Here is a 23,744-nt window from a genome sequence, read left to right as displayed (position 1 = left end):
ATGGAAAAAGTACTCGCTCCATTGGGAGTTTGACATGGGAAAATTGAAAACTGAACTAGTACTTTTTCACTTAAAACAAGCTCCTATATCTTGCTAGAAGATTACTTCCAAGTTATTTTTGTCTTATCTCAAGTGTACTAAGATACCAGCACTAGAAACTAGACCGAAAATACTTGGTAAGATTTTGTGTTTTCGCACTGCTGACCATCCCACATTAGCCAGAAAACATCTTGATGATCACCAATACATTTAGGAGAATATTCTGTGGACTGAGAAAACTAATTTGTAACCTTTTTCAAGGCATATGTCCACTGACATCTGACTAGGAAATCCAGAAGAAGAACATCACAGTGACAGTCAAACATAGTGCTGGTAATACAATAGTATAATAGTATGTGTCTGTTTGCTGCCTCAAAATCCGGATGACTTGCTGTAATTGACACCAATTTGTAATTCCATAATTTTCCACAATTTTAATAGCTTTACAGACTTTACATCATTCATGTTTTCATATGGGATTCTGAAGTGCAACGCAGTACTGGTGTAAAAATAAGTATGACATTCATTTTCTTCTTATTAAGCCAAACTGATATTTGAGGACATCTTGCTAATTAAATCACCTCCATCCTAGCTGCACATTAATAAATATCCCTAAGCTTATTTAGTCCAGCTGTAACTCAAGGTTTCATCGTCACAATAACAACGAAACCTAAAATAGTTCAGCAACAATAAAGCCCTTTTTATAAGCTCCCCTCAGCCAAGCCTGTCTTTGTTGTTATTCTGCTGGTTCCCTTGGTAAAGTATCCCAGTGGAAAGAAAAGGTGAATTAGAGAAATGTACAGAGACTGGAGAAAAGGACGGTAGACGAGGCTGCATTTATTTACTGTGACATAAACTGTACTGGGAGACCCCCTCCCTACCTCACCTGCGCTCTTTGATGACACTCAAAAGATGAACGGCGGCTAGGTGAGGAGGCAGAAAGGAGGAGAGGAGAGGAAGAAGGGAGGAAAGAAGCAGAAGTAAGGCTTTTTACATTGGGGTCTTTCATCTCTCTCCTACCATCGGTCATCAGAAATGGGAGAACACTGACTCCCAAACACAGCACCTCATTCCATTTCCATTTAGCTAGGAGAAACAGGGCTTTATCGCTGTGTCCCGAAAGGCGCAAAAAGAGTTATCCATACGGAGAGGAATCCAGCTGCACTGTCAGAGTTCCCGTGCCAACTCAGAAGTATTCTCAGTCTTCACATAAAAAAAGGTCATTCATCAAGAAAAAGCAACTTCTAGCCTTTATTTTGCAGTCCCTAAAAGATTTTGTGACATCGACAAAATCTTCCCCCCAAAAAAAAAAAAAATAAATAAATAAAAATGGCAATTTTTAAACATATCCCATAATCAGAGAATACTACTGGATGTCGCAACAAAAACATACATTGACGAGACGTGTGGGGAACTTTTATAAGGGAAGAGTATAAATTATCCTAAAATGTTTGTCATTTTTAAGAATCTGCTTAGAAAAGAATAATACGTTTGCTAGTATTACCATGGGAACAACATTCTGGGCGATTTGTTTGGTTTTTGCCAAGTTATTTGTGCAGTTTGACCTTTTGATATGTCGCAAACAGTAGGATCTAAACACTTAAAGGCAAACCAAGGACTCCCCACTGGCGGAGTATATTGAGAAAGTAAGCCACAACAGACAGAGGAGTCAAAGTGAGAACAGAAAAACAACTTGATCAGATAAAAAAATTGATCAGAAACACTTTGAACACAACTTCAATAATGCCAGAGCTTCAGGAGAGACACAGATACAATCAAAAAAAAAATAAATAAATAAATAAAATAGAAGTGATATACTGGCTCAAAGGAGTTACTAATAAGCATGCAAGTACAAAAAATATTATTCATTGCACGTTCACAGTGAATATTTCAGGAGACAAAACTATTAGGTGGCTCAAAGATTGTAAGCAAACAAATTTCCCCCTTGATCTGCTGTGACTGGCAGGTGGCAGACAGAACATGAAAATAAATTACATTTTTATTATAATTTTTTTTTTTCAAAGAGTGCAGAGAAACCAAGAGGTGCATGAACACATTAAACAGCAGAACCTAATGCATTTCTTTTTTACTATAACACAAAACAATTAAAGGTTAGGAGTAAATGTGCATACATGGGAATAAACTTGCAACTCGATATTCTGTTTTTCTTTACCTTCTCTTTTACATCACTGAGCCACTCAGAGCCAGGAGGAGGCCTTAGTACTGTCAATCATGCTCAAACTGTCCTCTGCTGCGTCACAGCGGTGGTAAGCATAGCCATTGATGACGGAGGATAAACAGTTTCTCTATAGCCTTGGATTGCATCTCTGCAATTAGCACCGATGCAGCTTACCAGCAATCTTGAGCTTATACATGCAGTGCGGTAGAGGGTGTGAGCAGCTCCTACACAAGCATGTTTGACAGCTCTCCAGGCTCTGATTGGTTGTTTCTGACCATTCATGATGCATTACTGCAGATGGCAACAGGACCACAGGGAGAAGGCAGAGGAGCAGATTATCTGTCTCATGTCTGTCATATCTAACTTTTTATAAAAGTTACTTTTTATAAGTTACGTATTGCAGCTTTAAGAACAAATGTGTTCATTTCATTCACACAGTCTGCTGACTGTTTTCTTTTAAAATCATCTACAGAAACTTGCTCAGTTTTAAAAACATGTCAAACAATGAAAGCAATATTAAATGCATAACCCTAAACTAAGGAGAGGATAGCACGAGGGTATTCAAAGCACAATATTTTTTTAAACCATTAGCAGCGAGCTGGAAGCATTCGTTTGGTGTTTAACAGGATTACAAGGAGTGTCTTTCAAGCAGAAATGTATTTCACTTCAAGTTTGTGCAGGATACTTTCTTCATGAAAATACAGAAAGCTACACGTAAATGTCTGCATCATGGTTTTTAGCTGGGTTTAAATAAGAAGTTAACAGAATTACTTGAGACTTGAAGTTGTTTCCTCGATTCTAAAGTACTTTATGTAAATTACCAACTGGCTGCTTTTGAATATGTAACTGAATTACAAATATAACTTCAAAACACTCAACATTTAGCAACTATACATTGCTCTCAGCTACAGTACTTCAACCGTACCATCATCATGTTCTTTTATTTTCTATGCAAATATACATTAATTTAATCAGAATTCCCTCTTCTTCTACGCACCACAGCTAAAAAAGTAATTTATTAAAGTACTGAAATTCAGTTTAAATGAATACTTGATCTAAAAAGTACCTATACAACAAAAAAGAAAACAAAATGAGCTGAAGGTTGCAGAATAATAAAAGACAATAGGATTACGAAAGTGTGAAGCACGATCCAAACAACTCGCAGCAGCCAGAGCTGCTGGTGTAACAGCTCCATCAATTCAGCTCATAAACAGATCCCTGGTTTCCAGTACGGACCGAAACAAAATGCAAAAAGGTTTGAGATCCTCCATATCTGCGATGCCTCCCCTCTCTGCTGAATCGAGTGGTAATTCTGCTCATAGCGACTGTGGGCTGCAAAGTGACAGCGGTGAATTAATGATTCATTACGCCTAGTGTAAGCAAACAGCGAGTCGGCGATGGAGCAAAATGGATTTATACACATATCCAGCTCCAAACCGTGGCATTTCTTCGTTCATTAAAGAATATTCAAACACCCAAGTGGAAAAAAAAAGTAAAAGCAGCAAAAACCACAGGATTTCAAAAAAAAATTCTGGTTAGATTCATCCTCTGACAAGTCTGAGAACCTGAAAACTCCTCCTAATTATTCATTATAAATGAGATGTATGGAACCCTAAGCTTGAGGCCAAAAGAATTTTCCATTTTCCTCTCAATAAGGCAGGTCCACTTGAGCCACTGCTGCAGTTCAACCTTGCTATGCGTTTGTAGGTACAAGATCAAGTAAAACTGTAAAAAAAAAAAAAAAAAAAGGCCTGCACAGTCCTTGGGATGTTTGATGCTGAAAAGACCTTCATAAAATTTTGAGTGAGCATGTCAAAAATAATTCTCCAGCGAGGGATTAATATGGAGAAAATTGCACAATTGCAGAGCGTGGTGTACATGCATATTCCATTAAGAGACGGGGAGCCTTTACTCGTGATGTGGCTGATGTGGAAGTGCTTATGTCTGATAGAGGAAATCGTCTGTAGTTCAGAACTTCATGCAAACAAATAATACAACAGCTTTTCCACCTGTACAAGACAACAAACCCGTTATTCTCCTGTGTCAACGAATTCCCTAAAACACAAAATCCAGCCGAGCATAACAGATTCACAGATGAAAGTCTTTTTTTTTGTGGTTTATTCAAAGGACACTGCTGCTGAAGTTCACAAATCATCTGCTCCTCTTATGTTTCAAACCCCTTTCTGACACTAATCAAAAGGCATGTGACAGTCCTTATTATACATAAAAGTTATTAAAGATGATAGGATCTTTTTTAACTATAAATATTTACTTAAAAACAGCTTGGTGCCACTAGTGAATTGGAATCTAACAACATCCCCCCAACATTAAAAATAGGATAGTATTTTTGTTGCCAGACACAGTTGAGGCAATGAAATAAAAGCAATTTATTGCTGTTCTGTTACAATTAGCCCTCAAATTTGAAAATGTATGCGTTTTGTTAAAGACTCTTATTTTCAAGAAAGAATAAAAATTAGTTCCTAGGTTGCCTTTTTGTGTGAATAGAGTGCTTTCAGGCTGGCTAACACTACTCAGTTGTAAAAGCATTAGTGAAGACATCAGTCGTGTAGCTACATTTTGGGTAGAAAAAAGGAAGAATGTTTTTCTATCAAACTGATGATAATGTAAATGTAAATGTTGCATTTGTATCAAAACTATATTTATGACATTATTTTCTAAGTGTTGGGATTTATCTTTTACTGGGTGGAAGCCAGGCCACCAATCAGAACTCATCCAGCTCTGTTGCTAGGTAGACAAAGAGACTATCAGCTCCCTCTGAAGACCATCACAACAGCGATCTATCACAAACTGCATCAGTGGGCATGTTTTGTAATCACAAGGTTTACAAAAAAGTTTATTGTGGGTACCGCCAATCACAGGTGATGCTATATGCTTTTCACTGTAGAGTTACAGTCCACAAAATAATAATCATGATAGTAATAGCTTTTCTTCGACTCCTTAAACATGGCTTCTGTCTTAGCCAAGTTTAAGATTTATGAATGTCTTGTGTTTTGGTAAGCAATTCCTATTCTGTTGTTTTTTTAATTTTTTTTATTTCACTTTTCCTCAAGTTTTTCTTTACAAAAACACACAGTTTGACATTTAATCAAACATTAGAATTAACTATTTAAAGGTTTTATTTGTAGTGACTTCAAATTCAACACCAAAAGGGAGAGAAAAAAAAATTAAACAACTCAAAGGCATGCCGATTAACATAAAGTCCCACTCCTGCATTTATTTTCAGCAGAGCAGAAGCACAGTTCACAGCGAAGTCTTTTTTTTTTTTTTTTTTTCCCCAACTGTCGTGCCTTTATGTTATGAGTTTCATCTGAGATCAAATATTAAGTTGGTGACTGTTTTGCTTTTACACCACTACTGCTCACATCTCCTGGAGCTAATTGTACCATTTACTTCTGAAAGTTCACATCCTCTGACAACAAACAGTCTCCAGTAGATAAATGTTTAATCGATGTCCTGCACTTTAATGGCATAATCTGAGTGTATTTCATAAACAACTGTGGTTTTGGTTTGCTAGACTGTTTTAACCGCTGAGCAATTTTCTCACAGTGTGAGCTTCCTCGTAAGTTTATATAATTTCTGTAAACTTCGTTTTATGTGTTGCCTTATTTTATTTATTTTGATCTCTTTTCTGAGTGTAATGCCTTGACGAGATGAGTTACTCCCAGCTGTGAATATTTATCATTTTCTCAGCCAATTGAAGTAGTCTCCCCCTCCCCCCTTTATGAATTATTGGAATCACATATGAGGAGACGGGTTTAGACTGCTTGGGTCACTGAACTACAGTTTCCGACTGCAAAATGCAAATTATTTGAAACTGGCAAACAGTTAGTCCCTATTAAGGCTCGTGCAAGCACTTTCTAAAAGAAAAAAAATATTCAGCATTTTTTTCTTTCATGGAAACCCAAAATGAGAGTATTTTAAATGCATAGAAATAGACAAGCATCAAAACCGGATGGTTCTACACTGATCACATATTCATTTGAGTTTGTGGTTTGCAAAAATGTCACTCTGCTAAAAATAACAATAAAATGATTTAAGGTATTCAAAAAGAAATGGCTAAAGCTTCGTTTCATTGCATCTCATCTTTTGAACATCATGCACCTGCTGGTGGAGCTAATGTATTGCTACACACTATAATTTTAAAAATAATTCATAATTGCATTTTTTTCAACCTTACAGCAATTGCACGGTATTGTTTTTGCAGCCAGTCTTGAGGCCCATCTGAATGCACAGCAAGCAGCATGTGTCTTACTGATGGATGAAACATAAGCAAAGATTGAATGACCTCAGTGTTTAGACAAGTGCTGTGTAAGGTTGAGCCACGTCCCGTCACTTCCACTGAGTGATTGCAGCGAATGTGAAAATGGCCCAGATAATCACGACGAGGCCCTGTTAATGGCAATGAGGGCCTAAGAGGGGCTGAGCAGGGAGCTAATCAATGTGCGGCCTGCCAGAAAGACAAATTAGAAGTGAAAAGAAATCTGAGCGTGTGTGCTGCTGAATTAAAAAAACAAAACAAAACTGAGTTTTCTTTTGTGGATGAAGCAATCTAGCAAATCTTAATATATGAGTGATTTCTTTATTTGTCAGAAAGGGTAAAAATCATGGATTAAAATAGTTTTACCTCAGACATGATGTAAAATGTAATATGAATAAGAGTGTAAAAAGAATAAATAAAATAACCATGTTACCTATCTATTTAATGCATGGTAATTGGTAAAAGGACTGAACTTATATAGCGCTTTATCCGATCATTTTGACCACTCAAAGCGCTTTACACTAGAGCCACATTCACCCATTCGCACTCGCAAACGGTCACGCATTTATACACTGATACGCAGCTCGGTAGGCAACTTGGGGTTGGGTGCCTTGCCCAGGGGCACATCGACATGTGGCAGGAGGAAGCTGGAATCGAACCTGCAACCTTCCGATTACAAGACTACTCTACCCACAGAGCCACAGTCGCCCATATATTGACGCTCAGGAAAAATGTGAAATAATTAACTTTTTGTTTTCATTCTAGCCAGATGCCAAGTCCACTGTATTGTGTTGAGGAAACTAAACAGAATATCTGCAGTGACTTAAAAAGTAGCTTTTTTCTTCAAGGCGAGGAGTTATTGCAGCTGGAGTGGTGTAAAAAATATTGTAAACAATGTGCTCTTTTTGGCAGCAGTTAAGTTTTAAACATAACAGGGACAAATGCTCCAGAGAAATAATGCCTCCCCTGGACAAAAACTGAACAACATTCTTTCATTTTATTTTGTCCTTGGCTGTTCGAAGCATTTCACAAAGAAGCAAAAGTGATTCTGGAAAGCTCCCAGTCTGCAAAACACACGGTCAACAGCTTTGTTTGTTTAGGTTCTTTTATAAAGCTATTGTAGTTTTATTACGGTCAGCAAACATACGGTTGAAAAAATTAGGATGACTCTGTGTTGCTCCAGCACTCCCACAGGCTGGTCCTGTTTTACAGGGAAGTTAAATTGCATGATGTTCTCAAAACACTGAAGCACATAAAGCTGTAAAGTTGTAACAAATTGAAACCCAATTCATTTGAAAAATCGGTAAGGATCATCTTTCTTGATTTAAAACCTTCTCATTAACGTAGAATATTGTCGAAATATTGTGTAAATAAGACCGATAAGAAAGATTATTTCGCTAATCCAGTTTAAAATGTCACACTCTCAGTGTTATGACCCACAAGGCGATGTGGCATATTTCACATATTTTCAGGCTTATATCTAATGAAAACCTGAAATTAAGTGATGTTTTTTTTTAGAAAAATAATATATTTAATAAGACCAGCAAAAATAAAACTGAAATTTCATTTCAAAGCCCACTCAATCAAGAAGAAAACAGCTGACAAATGGAAGAAAAAAATCACTTCAGTCAGTGTCCAATAAATGTCATGACAAATGAGTTTTACTTTCAGAATGAAATTTCCTAGTTATTGTTTAATACTTCTAATTCATGGAGCTGTACCTGTATTTGGAATTAACCACCCTTAAGCCTTTTGACAGATGTCTCATTTCCCTCCTCAGCTGCTTTCAGACACATTCAGCAGAGGGAAAATTAAACACTGGCCTAAACACCAAAGACTGAATCAGACGATTACAAGCTGAAGAATTTAAACCGTCTGCAGTCTCCTCCTCTCCTTCGTCTGCTTGCCTTGTTAATGTTTCTGGTCACTGCTGAAGTATTTCGTAGCAACAGCCAAATGGTCTGAGCCCTAACTCCACCGAGCCACTGGCAATTAAAACACACGGACCTGGCACTAATGTGATTACGCTTCTCGACATTAGCGTAAGATAGTTTTTGAGAACTAACCACCGCATTAAGAAGTCCAAACAGTGGATTGAGAACAGTATAAATAACCTCTGCCACATCCTGATTATGATATATGGAGAGTAAAGTGTTTTGCTTAAACCTGCTGCCAAACCCAAGACACAATAAAAGAGGTAATTACTGAACCAGGGAAATGACTCACACACTGCTGTTCTCAAAAGAGTAGTTGGTTGTTGTCAACTTGTTATATCACATTGAATCCTGATTCTCGGTGTTCAAATAGCAAACAGAGGTAGGTCACAAGGTCACTCCTCACCCCTGGTGGTTCTCACCGAGCTGAGGATTAAATGAGATCTGACTGCTGTAATAAAAGAGGCATCAGAAATATTAGGCGGTCAATTATGAACTCTGGTAAAAAATGAAATGTAACAAGATTACATTAAAGAGCTTTACTGGGCTAATCTGGCTGAAACAGAGCAGTGAGAAAGGCCTGGACAACAAGGAGAGAACACAAAAAGGTGGCAAGGAGAAATTTCAGAGGATTAAAAAGGGGTTTACCAAAAAAAAATTTAGCAGTTTTATTGTGAAGTGTAAGTAGTTTTATCCAACCAAGATACATGTCAACAAATATACGGTTTTAGTGTGTCGTTTACAATAATAAAAAAAATAAAAATAAAAAATCAGTGGGTATGAAGGCCTAAACAAAAAAACTGATCTGTTGTGTTTGATGTCATTTGTTTGTCTACAAAATGTGTTTAAAACAAGTTTGGCCATTGCACCATCCACTGACTGTAGTCGGTGTTCCTTGCAAGGTTGCCCTAAAGCCTAAGGGCAACTTAGACAACAATAGTTGTTTTCACACGGACAAAGCCGGAGCACCGTGAAAGGACTCAAATATACACAGGAAGAGAAGGCAAACCCCATCCAGAAGACCCCAACCCAAGACTCAAACTCACTACCTAAGACATGCGCCTTGTTTCCACTGACGGCACGGGTTGGTGAGGTTTGGTAGATTGAATTAATAATCAGGAGATTTTTGAAACCATTAGTTTTCCATACACCAACAAAATATTTACTTGTTGCCAAAAAAGTGCTTAGACCAGTGGTTCCCAAAGTTTTTCTCCTGCGCCCCCCCAGTGGTTTCCAAACATTTTCTGGGCCCCACTATGGATTACAAATGGCTGTCTGATTGAATGAGGCGTGTGAGAGGGGGAGAGGGGGAATCGACTTTTATGGGGCCAAAATGAATGTACGTAGCTGAACATAGACAACAACATCAGTAGCCTACAGGCTACTTAGTAAGCTTAAGGTGATGTATTGATAATAGCTAGTCATTTTTTAGCTAACATTACAAACAGTCTAAGTGCCTAGGGACACTTAGACTGTTTCTAGAGGTAGTAGAGATCCAAATGGAAGTACAAAAACGTGCAAAAGGAGAATATTACACAATAGGTCAGCTTTAAAATTGATTTAAATGCTTCGTAGACGCTGAGAAAGAGCCTCACAACGAATACAGAGAGATAAACAGCAATAACAAGGAGAGATATAAATGCAAACAGATGTAAAATCATCAAAAAGCACGTTGAAGCTAGATTTAACCACAGCCACACACGACTTAATAAGATTCCCAGAACATATCTGTTTGTGGCTGTCTCAATTTTGTTTGTGACATCCCCCCACCCCCCCTGTTGAATACATCTTCTTAATCCCAGCTTTGAAATAAAATGCAAAACAAATTTCATATGAAAATTTGTGCCCACTCCAGAAATGTATAAAATCAATCACCGGAATAATGATAAAATAATTCAAAGATCATAAAAAGGTCTGAAAGTTTAATGGAGCAGTGGTGCTGACACAAATTAATGGCAAGCAATGTTAACAAATCTGCTTTGTGCCTCCCCATCGACACAAACACAGATCCAAATCCAAATACACTCCTTCACAGTGAGCAGGTTTATTTGAAGCCGCAGAATCCCCAAACTACCAACTAAGATGGCACCTTGCTTTCTTTAGCCTCTTGCCAGTTCTGCCACAACAGAACAGCAAAAGTCCATCAAGTCCTACATCTCTCATTTTTGCCGTTTTCATTTGGACAGATCCACACTTTCATGCCAGGAATCTAAAGAAACAAACCAGGCAGATTTTACCATTGTATTTTTATGTTTATATCACAGTTTTAGTTGGTTAAATATTAATAAATAATAAGGCCCAGTGACCTCTTTGTGGTGCCTGTATGTGCAATTAATAAGCCTCGCTCGGGTTATGATTACATTTCATTGAAACACAGAGGGTATCAAGCCAATAAACAGTCTGTCTAACATTAGCCATGCCAAAAACCTGTGTGCGGAAAAATGCCAGGCATTTCTATCCATTCTACCTCCTCCTCCTCTCTCTCTCTCCTGCTTCTGGACTGCAGCTTATCCCAAAGACACCACTGTAGCTCATGTATTCATGGACGACCTTTCAGTAACATTCTTGGAGATAGTTTTTAATTAAGTTTGGACAAACAGACAAATGAGGACTGGTTCTAAAAAGTAGCTCACCGACTCATGTCATTGTAATTCTCCAACAAAGCTTTCATATTGTGCCAAGTTACTCAAATTCCTGCAATGATCTTCAGTCTTATCTCTCGGTTAAGAGGAGGTAATCCTCGGAGATGTGTTAAAGGTTTGCACAAAAAAACTTGAGAGGTTCGAAAATAGCAGGTGCGTCAATCTGGCAGTCACTTAGTAAGCGAAGGGAATGTGACTCCAGAGACTGAATCAAAACAGTGGGTCTGAATGCAATTATTTAATTCCTCTTTTCCTAATTAAAGGTTTAAGAGTCGCTAATTACGCTGCACTGTGACTGCCTTTTTGTCGCTGTGGTTAAGAAGACTCGTTTTCTCCGTGGCAGCTTGTTGTCAAGCTGGCATGTAGAGTGTGAGGCAAATTAGCCACAATGTAGCTGTATTGTTGGTTAGCCCATCTCTCCCCGAGAGTATTTCTCCATTATTCCTCCTGAAAAACATCCTCAGGTTCAGTCAATAACAGCTTCATAACTCTGAGACCAACCTGGATATATTTATTTATGTTAGAGGGAAAAAAAACATAAAAAGCCTTCAAAAACTGACCTTTTTTATTTACAAGTCATAAGAGCCTGAAGTGAAAGTGAATAAACTTTCATTTGGGCTGTCACTTTTTCTGACACCATTGAACATGGTGTTAATTTCCTTCATTGACATTTCTGCCATTATTCTGTCACTGGTCTAGTCAAATCATTTAAAAATAAGAAAGAATATTTTTGAAACCTGCAGGGCCTTGTGAAAGCATTCAAGTCTACTAAGCTTTGTCAAATTTTCTCAAATTACAACCACAAACTTTTACGTTTGTCATTAAGATTTTATGTGATACAGCAATAAAAAAAAGACAAAGAAAGAAGTTCAACCTAAAGCAGCAGCTTTTGACAACTGATAGGACACCATTCAAACCAGGATCTGTAAATAAAAACAGCATGATACAACTGCAAACCAACCTAGACTCCTAAATCGACAGATCTGGCAAGGACGACATTATTCAGAGAAGAAGCCAGGAGGCTCATGCTAACTCTGAAGGAGATTCACAGCTGAGGTGTCAAAACCAGTTGACATGGCAAATATTAAGTATGCAATATATAAAGATGGCCTTTATGCGAGAGCTTGATAGAAAGTCAAGGGAGGTACTGTTGCTACATACAATTTATTTTTGAGTACATTTTTGAAAAACATGCATTATTTTCATTGCTCTTCACAATTGTGCTACTTTGTTTTGGTCCGTTACTTAAAAATCCAATAAAAGACACTGAAGTCTAAGTTCAAATGCATACCTATTAGAATATACCAATGTTATAATAATATAGCTGATTATTATCAATATCTGATCGAGTCCTTAGTTAAGTGCCGGAAGGAATCGCTAAACATACAGAATGTACAGAAGAAACACCAAGATAAGGTTCAAATGATTAAGGCAACAAGCAATACTGTTTGTTTTGATTTTTTTCATTTAGGTTAACAAACCAAGGCAGCATCTCTTTCTCCTCCAGATTGCGATCAGATGTTTTTCTTGTTGCAGTTCCAAAAAAGACGCTTTAAAACCCCCGAAGGAGCATCGTCCACATCTGTGTCCCTTTTGTCTAATTTTGTTCTCCGTTTTCAGCTCATCCAATACGAGTAACCAACCGTGCCGCTCAAGATAACAAAATATTGACCCAAACACCTCTTTAGGCACAGCTTGACAAAACAAAAAAAAGTGGAACAAAATTATTTCCACTCCCTTGGGATGCTTCAGACTCATGTAAATGTCATGTTGCCTGAAGGCTGAGGCTCTAGCTGGCTTAGATTAATTTTTATTCCCCATAGTTTAGCCAGAGGGGTTTGCTCTAAAATCTTGCCCAAGTCTGGCATAAGTTCCAAAACTCCCTGCTCCTTTTTTAAAATGTCAAACAAAGACGAATAGTTAAAGGCAGATGCTGAACCAGTCGCTCTGAACGCCACAAATTGCCTTGCTCCCGCCTGCTTCATTGAGAAACATTAAGCAGCAAAGTGGCTTTTTTTTTTCAGTTTGCACCGCTCCAACTTTGTTGCCTGGTTGGAAGCTGATATTGCTGCGACAAGCACTAAGCTACACAAAAGGCAACCTTCAAACCTCATCAAGCATGGGAGCAGAACAACCCAACCTGAGATGAATTCATCAGGCGAATGGCTACAATAAAAAAAACAGTTTATATGAAGTTTACATGTTAACTGCAACATTAAAGACCAATAATCGATCCCCAAAGCATGAGTGAAACATCTGGTGTAGTGGTTAATTTTGCCGTTCAGGGACAAGTTAGAACAGATGCTTTTCCTAAAAGGCACATAAGCACTAATGTGTGTGATTTCCAGCTAAATATTTACGTCACAAGGCAGTAAAAGTTGCTATTAACCCCTTACCTGCCACCCTCAAAAAGCTTACACGTAAGGCAATGGGGCAGTGTCATCATGGCAGTTGAGGTAAATACCCTACATTCATGTTAGACACATATTAAGTCATAAAAAGAAAAACAAACCAACCTTGAATGAAATGCTGCAGAGTAGGACTTTAAACCACAGAACACAGTTTTGTCCATGTACTACATTGAATTTCTGCAAAAAGAATCACAGCCAAATCTTCTAAGACCTTATTAAGTGCAGCTGGCAACTGCTCCGCATAGCTGAAAGGAGTTGGCAGAGGCTCCTATCAGCAAGTTCAAATCCCTCTAAAAATGTTCCTGCTCATCCTTCGAAAACTGCATAGCATTGTGAGGGAGCTCTGTGAGCGTCCTTGTTCTCGATCCACAATTACGATCACGTCATTAGAGCATTCAGTCTCTGTTGTGCTACATACTGCTCCTCAAGGAGTTTTCAATTAGTTCTTCAGAATCAGATCGCTCACTTTGTTTAATGGCATAACAGGTGTCGGATAAAAACAAATTGTCTTTCACTGCGTAAAGCAAGCGTGACCACGAGATTAGACGGATGTATTCGACTTGTCAACAAGTTGGCCTTTGTACAGGCAGCTTTAGGAAATACTGGGTTATGTTTGGATTGGCATGTGAGACACAGTAACAAAAATGAGACTTTGGAAAAGATACATTCAGCGGGAAACAAAGTTATATTTAGAGAAAATGAAACGTTTAATAATACACAAGAATGCAGTACAGACACATCCCACTATTTTGAGATGTTGTTTCCTGTCACTGTTTTGTTCTTCCGTTTTGTAATGTTTAGATGTATTATTGGCTTCGGTTTTTTTTTTGTTTTTTTGACAAGTTAGAGGTTCTTTCAATTGGGGATGTCTGGATCAGTACTTATGTTAGACATACACAAAATAAAACAGAAAAAAACAAGATGTCAAAATAAGGATTTGCATTTGCATAGCAAAGAGGGAAAAAGGATTATCAGGATATAATTTGTGATTTATCATGATCAACTCAAATTGACCACTTTTATAATCTATAAAAACTGACAGCAAGACTGAATTACTTTTGCTGTTAAGCTCTCACTGCCTGACAAAGAGAGCACAAATAAATATAAAATCATTTAAGTACCATTAAGTGACGACACTGCATCCTGATTAGAAGCATAAATCTTCTACTGAACTAACTGGTTTACAGAGGAGATTATGCAATGATGAGCGAGTTTAATTTTTAGAGCCATGTTTGTTTTAGGAGCTCTGATGTTCTTCCTCGACAGTTTTATTGCCAAAAATTTAAATAGGACTGTGCAGACACTAATGGATTTTAAAAAAAAGGCTGATATCACTTTTAAGTTAGACAATCCAGCGTATGCGATATACTTGAATAGACCATAAAAACACATCTATCTGCTTTGGTCAGAGAGACCAGAGTGTATTTTTACATCTCAAATGATGTCCACAGTTTTGAAGTGGTTGAATGCTGCAGGCAGCTGGATTTGGACATTTTGCTGAGTTTTCTCTCCTGCCAGTGACAATTCAGCTTGACTTTGTTTCAGGTGAGTACGTCAGTTAAGTGCAGAGCAAGCTACGTACCTTTTGGCTGTCGAAAAATGTGTGTGCTGACATAATGTTGTGGTTCAGTCCACCTTTCTTTCTCCCCTGTACCTCCATAAAACTTTAGCGGTAGCTGGAAATCGTCTCTTTTGGTTTGGTGTCACTATTTAAGGACTGTTGCATCACGCACTTAGTGCTGCATATAAACAGCCTGCATGTGTTCATATTTAAAGAAACACTGTATTTGTTTTGGTTATTTGTTCATGTTGAAGCAACATTTGGGTGACCAAAACACAAAAGCTTTGTGGCGAAACATTTTTAAATCAGCATAAGACAGCCTTTTACCAGCTTTTGTGGAGTGGTGAGTTAAATATTAAAAATAACTTGACAAATATGACCATCTTGAGAGACAGTTATACAATCGCCAGGTAATATTTTAGCTCTAAGGACAAACAGTAGGTCTTAATAACTAACCCAAAGCAAACACAAGGTTACAGGTGATTGGAGTCATTAGAAACTTGAGGCTCGACTTGGTTTTGCCCGTCAGACTCGAGACCTGACATGGACTTGGAAATAAAAATACTTTTAAACATCTCTTGTCGGGGGTTGCAGCAACACCAACAAAGAGCTGTCTAAAGATATGCTTGGTGTGATTATGACAATTTACAAAACACCTCAAGATATTGTTTTCAATGTGGATATTGCTACTTTCAATCCATTTTAGGTTTACTTCTATAATTCTATGGATCGGTTTTGGCTCACATTAAATATACTTTTGCTTCTGAAAATGATTTTTTTTTTTTTGCCATTGCATAATGAAATGCAGCATTTTCTGACGTGCCGAGGTGCTTCGGTTATTACCCACGTCATCATCTTTCTTTTCTCCACTGCATTACAAGCATAAAAGGCGTATGAAACAAAGACAGATGAAATGATAAAATCATTTGTTAGATTTCCACCACACACCTGTCTCTGCAACAACTTAAAATGTGATTTCGTAAGGCTATGCTTTCATGCCCAGCGCCCGCCGTGCAATTCGCCTTGGTTGAAACGTGCCTGATGAACTGTATTACAAAAGCGAGTGGGAGTTTGACAGAAACAAACAAATGGAGGTAAAAAGGGTGCAGCAGATATTTTTCCCATCTAATGTTGAAAACGTTTCATGGCAGAACCCCATAAAGCCTTACGCGGTGATAACTGCAGAAAAATTTGTTTTGACAGAAACCTAATGATATAGCAGGATGTAATCTTGTTTTATGCTGGAGAAATTTGACTTCAAACACTTTCAATTTTGCTTTAGATCAGACTCTTGTTTTGACATTAGTTGGGTTCATCTGCAATCATCTCATGCTGACAATGGAAAGATAGCCTTACGGTTCCAATGGATGTCGAAATCAACATTTTTGATCATAGTGATTGGAGGTTTTTTTTTTTAAACAGAGTTCAAAATATTACAGAAGGATTGAAAGTTATTCAGTGTCTGCATTCGAGTGATCTAATGAATTTATTGATGATATTTTGGGATTCACAGCATACGGGTAAAAGTGTTGAGGCAGATCATTTTGAGTAACAGTGATCACTCAGTACCACTCCATTGATTTGCACTGACCTTTCCTACTGTAAACACAATAAAGTCCAAATAGCCAAGAGACAAGACACCCCACAGAGTCACAGTTTCCTCAAGGCCCTTTATCATTTTCCAGTGATGGCTTTGGGAACAATGACTTGTGTGAATTGTTTTCCTCAAAATCAATGCATATTTGTGTCACTAAGATGTAGTAACAGCATCTTGCTAATCATTGTCATTCATCTATGCTGTCGATGGATTAAAATTCTCTCATGGACCAAACTTTGTCTTCCCGTGTTAACTGACAAAAATCAAGTCTTTTTGACCTATCGTTTTTACATTGTTTACATGTCTTCCATTTTCCATACTGACAAAAACACAATCAACTAAGCCAGCCAAAAGTTTAATACAAGCCACACAGAGCAGTCATGGATGGTTAATGTGTTATTCTTTCCCTTACTTTAGATGTCAAGTATGTGTCAAAAACATACCATGGCACTCACTGAGCAATAATTTTTGATAGAACTGAATGAAAGAAAGGAGCTTTCAAAATTTGGGTGAATGAAATCCTGCAATCAGGCATTTAGAAGCGACTACTTCCTTGGGTCAGACACTCAGCTGGAAATGTGCTGCTGCTCCTTCATACATGATCTGCCTCACACTCCACACAATATAAACATCTTGTTTCAATATGGACAGGAGGTATATTTAAGATACAAACATCTTGGTCACAGGCTACTACTTCTCCTAGTAATTTCTACACCTTTTCAGCCCGTTCACAACCCACACCTCGACCTGCTGCCTCTAAAGTCTCTGTAATCTTCTCATCCATGTCAGAGGTTATTTAGGGCTCATGATCAGGGAAATATATGATGGAAGAGTAGATGCCAAATGCAAAACATTCAGTTAGGATTTACTTCACATTTATTATTCTATTTTCTGTTCTTTAGAGTTTACCTTCTTCCCCAGCAGCCCCTCACCCACACTCTCAGTCCCTGCTCTTTAATTGTGTTGTTTGCAAGTTTTCAAGGTTTGCAGAGAAATTTGAAAGTCAAACCAATCACACATTCAATCACAACATCTAAAACTACATCCGCCTTCTCTTTTATAAAAGACAGAAGTGATAGTTCCACCACAGACTTTACTAAATATTTCCCACGTCAGACAAAAAAAAAAAAAAAAGTCTGTTTGCACAGAACCCTAATACTCTTCAGAGCTACGGTGAGACAACCATACCAGAATTTACATTTCATAACAAAACATTTCTCATGAAATAGCCGTGATGGCTCGGCCCAAACTTCAGCACAATTTGAACTTTAGTATGCTAAGCTCAGTATTTTTAGTGCACACCTGCTAACTTTTGTTTTTTTTAATCGATCTTTCTTTGTCCCAATGAACCTCCACTGGAAACAATGACAGGCAACTTGTTATCAAATTATTTTCTGAGAACAGACAGAGAGCAACACACCGTTAGCAGTCATTCATGGGGCATAAACGAGTTTGCTTTCATCGAGGGAGCAGCAGAGAGTGAGGCAGTGTGAGAAAACCAGTGGCATATAACGGAGGGGGGGTTAGCAAAAGCAAAAAAAAAGACTAACTACAGACTCAAAGGGAAGAAAGGGAATAAACACGGGCCAAGACTGACAACCCTGGAGGAGCCTAAAAAAAGGGGGAAAACATCAGTCCAAGCAAGGATTGCAGTGGAGTGAACAAAGACTTTGTATACATAATCAAACTAAATGTAAATAGTGCTACCTGCTTCTGAAATGTGGTCTGTTTGTTAAGGAAACATTTATGGCCACAGTGGACAAATTCAAACATGCATGCTGAGATATACTGTACACAAAGCTCCGTTGTCTGCCTCTTCATTTCTTCATTTCCTGCTCAGTGCGCGACACTTGAACTGTAACCGACTCGCATTGTCTTAATCTGTGTGTAAATTTTTGTTTGCTCGACGTGCACAAATTCCGGAGGTAAACACAAACCACCTGCGTTATTAACAGCTGCAAAGTTGCTACCTTATTGCTCCCAATATGTGGCTGAAGTTAAGACGATCTGCAAAGGTCAGGGAGTGATAAATGTCACTTTAGAATGCATCTCGTGTTAGCGATGAAAGACTGAATTGCATCCTCAAGGCACAATATTCGCCAGTAATAAAACAATAAAAGCATGGGGAAAAAAATAAATAAAAGAAAAACATCATCTTCTGTCAAGATATTATTTGCGTTCGGAGCCTGTAAAACCGTGCCCAAACCTCTTCATCACCAGCCACATTAAATATGCAGCCTTTCTTCTGTCTAAGACATCTAAAATGTCAAGCTCAAGTCTGATTCTGTCTTCCCAGTACTGCGTCTCTGAGGCAAAGCAGGCGCCATGAATGTGGGACAACAGTAGCTGCCCAGAAAGTGGAGACAAAGACATGGAGGCAAAGCACTCACCTCATAAGGCTTTACTGTAATCACACCCTCCGGCAGCACGTCTGCTCAGCACAGGAACAACAGGAGACGGGAGAAGGAGGCTGCATAAACACAGCTGTTTATGGGAAACTTAATTGAGCGGACTGTGATTGACAGCCTTCTATCCAAAGCTAAAAAAAAAAAAAAAAAAAACACAACAAAATACACCTTATTCTGTCAGCTCTGTTGGAGATAACCAACAAAACAAAAAAAATACAAATAAATAAAAAACAAAAGCCTCCCCAGCTGAGACATTTAAAGGCCAGCTGCTGGGATATTTTTTTATGCAGTTGTTTTAATAATTGAGCTGAAGATGGAAAAGTTTGAGCCCGTGTGCCGTCTAAAGATAGACACTGCGCTTTGCTTTGTTGTCTTCTGCATGGCTGTGAAAGTGGATTAAACGAGCTTTAACATCAAGACGAGCTCTAATGAAACCCAATGGGGGAGTTAGCCTTTCTGTTTGGCCAGCTGACTCCTGTAAAATACCCATCACTGTCTCCTGCTGCATGCTCTTGAAGCAGGCTGCTGGTGCCAGAGAGCATACAGCCTAATGACAGTGTTGCTGCGCAGCTTTGTAAAAGTAATCAAACCTCCTGATTTCTAATGTTTCCATTGGTTTTAGTGGAATTCTAGGTAAAAGTGTAGCATGCCTACTGGAAGTACTTTGCGAATTAACATGTTGCAAACATGTCTCTACAGCTTTGAACATATAGATAGATTTTTTTTTTTGTTTTGTGCTTTTTTTTTTCCCGTCCTTCTTTTCAAAACAGCTAAAGCTAAGTCAAATTGCATTCTGAGTATCTGTGAGCATTAATTTCCAAGTCTTGCCTCAGATTCCCAGTGGCTCAAGAGAGGCAGGGGTCCTTCATGTAACCGGTGGGTTGCCAGTTCAAAATGCTCATCTCAGTCAGTTTGTTGTTGTGTCCTTGAGCAGGACACTTCACCCGCTTTGCCCTGCTGGCGGTGGACAAAAGGTCTGGTCGTGCCGATTAAATGCCATCAATGCTGACTAGTTGACCTGTCACTAAATTAAAAAATGCCCTGAGATTGAACTTGCTGCCACCATGTTTCACCGTGGAGATGGTACATTCAAACTGTTATAGTAGCCACATTTGCCATGGCCTCTAATTGGCTAATGGCAAACTTTGAGACTGTTGGGGTTTTTTCCAATAATAACCTACGCCTGTGAGTGCAGCTGGACGACCATGGATTGTAGTACAATACTCTCTTTCCCTCATGACTGATTGGACAGTGTTTTGTGAGATGTTCAAAGCTTTGAATATTATTTTATAACCGTAATACCTGGACAAATTCTGCAAGAACAGAGAAGTCTCTCTTCTCTGCCAAAATAATATCACTCTGTACTTGCAGCACTGCTTTTGAAGTTCTTGCAGCTTCTCCTGGACTCTCCATCAAACAGAACAAATATTATACACACCATTTGCCATAGGAGTGACCTGTGAGGACTACTCAAGAGTACCTAGCTTGAGTTCTTGTGAAGCATGGCCTGTTTGAACTTTGTTCTTGTTCTTGTCACCTTAAATAAAAGATAAAAGATCTTTTCCTAATATGTATTGACCTTAACACACTGCTTTAAACTTCTGAACAGACTCGTTCACTTACTTTCTCTCACAGAACAGCTGGATTTATACTGAGATTCTATCGCACATGGTTGGACTTTGTTTCTAAATAGGCACCTTCTGATTGTGATAGGATATTCTGGATTTTATTAAGAGGTATCAAAGTAAAGGGAACTGAACAAGTGAACACGATTCATATCAGATGTTTATTTTTATACAGATTTGGAAAAAAAATGTTTAGCTTTCCTTAAATACCAGCAAACTCTTGACACTGGTAGTTTTTAGAACACATTTTGAAGTATTTGTAAGACTACTGCGCAACACTGAATACCACAGCATTCACACTACATACTGCTACTGAGCATTAAGTAGCCAGCATCTGGTTATCTAAGGCAGCCTTTGATTCCAGATAAAAATCTTAAGGTGGGCAGAATATTTCAGCTTGCGACTCCAAGGCTGGAGGAAAGTTTGCCTCCAAGACACTGCTTTGATTCTGCAGATGTGTTAATCAACAAGCTGAAATCCATTCTGATTTGAGCTTGGTATGCTGTTTGTTACTTAATTTTTCAGTAAGGCAACGTTTCCTCGAAGGAAGCCTTTAAATGTGTTGTGCTTAATTTGTGGGGTGTTGAATTTTATGGTTGTAACATGACAAAAGCTGATAAAGTCTAAAAGAAATGAATGCGATCTTCTTTACATATATATTTTTTTATTCAGTTTACCATCTGAAGTGAAGCTTGGCGTTTAAAATAAATTGCCTCACACTTTTGGTTTTGCTTTTCAAATATCAAAAAGATGACAATCTTGCCGGAACAGTGAGACACGTTCACACATTTTGTCTTCTGAAGAGCCACAGCTGCAAACAACGAGCACAAGTTAAAAAGCAGAAAACAACAGCCAGCCTAAAATTCACTCTACAAATCCATCTGAATCCCATTTTTTATCCCACAAAACAGACTACATCCAAAAATATGTAGTTTTTACATCCACAGTCTGTGAAAACCAACGCACCGGAGCAGTCTGGTGAGGCAGCACCCACGTAGAACAACACACACAGCAGAGACTGAAAGCAAACAACATTCTCATCCTGCACTGAGCCATCCAGACCTCTGTCACAAGGGTCGGCGCTCTCAGTGTCCTGCCCTCCACCCACAGCCCATTTGCGAAAGTCATCACCGTGATCAATACAATGGCTTCGGCTCCCCTTCAAGCACAACAAAACTATCTATCAAAAGAAGAAAGCCTAAAAAATATATATTATTGACCACAGCTCAAACAATACATCACTCCTTGAAAGCTCTATTGTGTTTTCTCCTTCACATGTCTCTTTTTTTTTTCTTTTTTTTTTTAGGTGGAGGACTCCTCTGCTATTTTTCTCACCAGAAAATGCAGGTAAAGTTGTAATATCCCCCCCAAGTTTACACCTTAACAGACCTTACCTTACCTTCACCAAGGCACAAATTTCATTTCACAGCTCTGTAAGCAAGGATTTGTTGACTTCTGGAAAGAAATGCACCTTAATTGTTTGCGTTTATACGTATGCAACAGAATTCAACTCAGCACCACAGAGGTTCACAGTCACCCTGCAATGCTTTGTGATTTATGCACAACTACTGGAAATGTCAAACTAGCACTCTGGCTTCTGTTGTGATGAATAACTGCTGGCCAGAAGGAAAATATTTGTACCATGGCACAGATGCCATTCGCTCTGCTCTCGCTCGTTGTGCAGCACAATGTCAAAGTACCCCCCGGTCACATTCCTTCACATTGCCATCTACGGCCTTCATAAATAAGCAATAAGACTAATACATGAAAGCCATACACTTGCCATGTAAGGAGACCATTCATTTTCGGCACGGTCCGAAGCTAAGCAGAGAGAGAGAGAGAGAGAGAGAGAGAGAGAGAGAGAGAGAGAGAGAGAGAGAGACTACGCAACTTTTAATACTTTGCCCCCCTAAAAATGATAAATTTCACTTTTATTTATTCAGAAGAGTAACGCATTTATCTTCTTTTTTTTAGTGTTTCCAATTAACTTCACAAAATACTACTCTCCACGTCGTATTTCGGGAGAAGCAACAGAGCGCTGAGGGATGGGCAGGGATGGATGCACCGGGGGGAATCAGCAGCAGCAGCAGCAGCACTTGTTTGCCAAACTTGCAGTCGAATAAAAGCGGATTACATCGAGTTTGGTTTAGATAACCTGCGCGAAGCTCGTTCACTTAAAACTAATACAAAAAAATAAATAAGTAAATCAGAGAATGAGACACCTCTCAGCAAGTTTTAAGTGCGTCGAGGAAGATTTGGCACATTTACGCAGCTTCTGGAATCGGTTCCGTACCACACGTCAAAACGAATCACTTTCACGCAGTAATTATAAACTTTCCTTACTTACCTCACATCAGTCATTAAAGTCAGCGGTCGCATTCAGCAGAAGCAGAAGATAACATGACAATCCATTCAAACTCCTCAGTCCGTGTTTATGGCTCCGGTGGCTTCGCCGGAATTCCAGTACCGTCCGGTCACACACGAAGCGCTAACGGCATCTCGCTGGCCAGGTTCTCCACCTTCCACGCTTGCCGAGCCCGTGGCTTAGGCGGGGATGAGAGGAGAGGAGCACAGTGGGATCTCCAAGGGCGCACGGGAGAGTCACTGCGTCAGGATTGGCCAGGGGGAGCTGTGACGCACCGACAGGTGGCACACCAGTCGAATAAAAACAGTTCGGCTTCATTCATGGGCAATGGCTCTGGGGAGGCGAACCGAAAAACGCATTCAGCCAGACGAGCACCGTCTTCCTTGTTTTGTTTTAGCGCTCAAAAAAAAAAAAAAAAAAAAAAAGGAAACGAAAACTACAATGAAGAGAGTTTTTAATTGAGGTCACATATCTTGACTGCGGTTTGGAGAAAATAAAACAAATGGCGTCATTTCAAACAATTGATTACGCACAAGACAACACGTAGTGTGTGTGATAATAATAAAACTATGCAATATATATATATATATATATATATATATATATATATATATATATATATATATAGTTATTAAAATGGCGCAGCAATTTAACTATATTCCACTTTAGATTTTAGTTAATATTTATAAAATAAAATAAAGTAT

The 23,744-nt window shown here is 38.6% G+C and overlaps 1 protein-coding gene across 1 annotated transcript in view; it reads right to left on the bottom strand.

Annotated features, from left to right (window-relative positions):
- Positions 1-23,453, bottom strand: part of chrm3a (cholinergic receptor, muscarinic 3a) — an 86,639-nt gene extending 63,186 nt beyond the window's left edge. The window contains exon 1 of the mRNA XM_008429242.3: positions 23,023-23,453. The gene's annotated coding sequence lies outside the window, so the exon portion shown is untranslated. The remainder of the gene's footprint in view (positions 1-23,022) is intronic.
- Positions 23,454-23,744: the final 291 nt, after the last annotated feature.

Source organism: Poecilia reticulata, chromosome 15 (assembly GCF_904066995.2).
Source record: "Poecilia reticulata chromosome 15, P_reticulata-male-v2, whole genome shotgun sequence".
Taxonomy (NCBI): domain Eukaryota; kingdom Metazoa; phylum Chordata; class Actinopteri; order Cyprinodontiformes; family Poeciliidae; genus Poecilia; species Poecilia reticulata.
The sequence above is the reverse complement of the archived record's forward strand: the minus strand, read 5'-3'. Positions and strand labels throughout refer to the sequence as shown.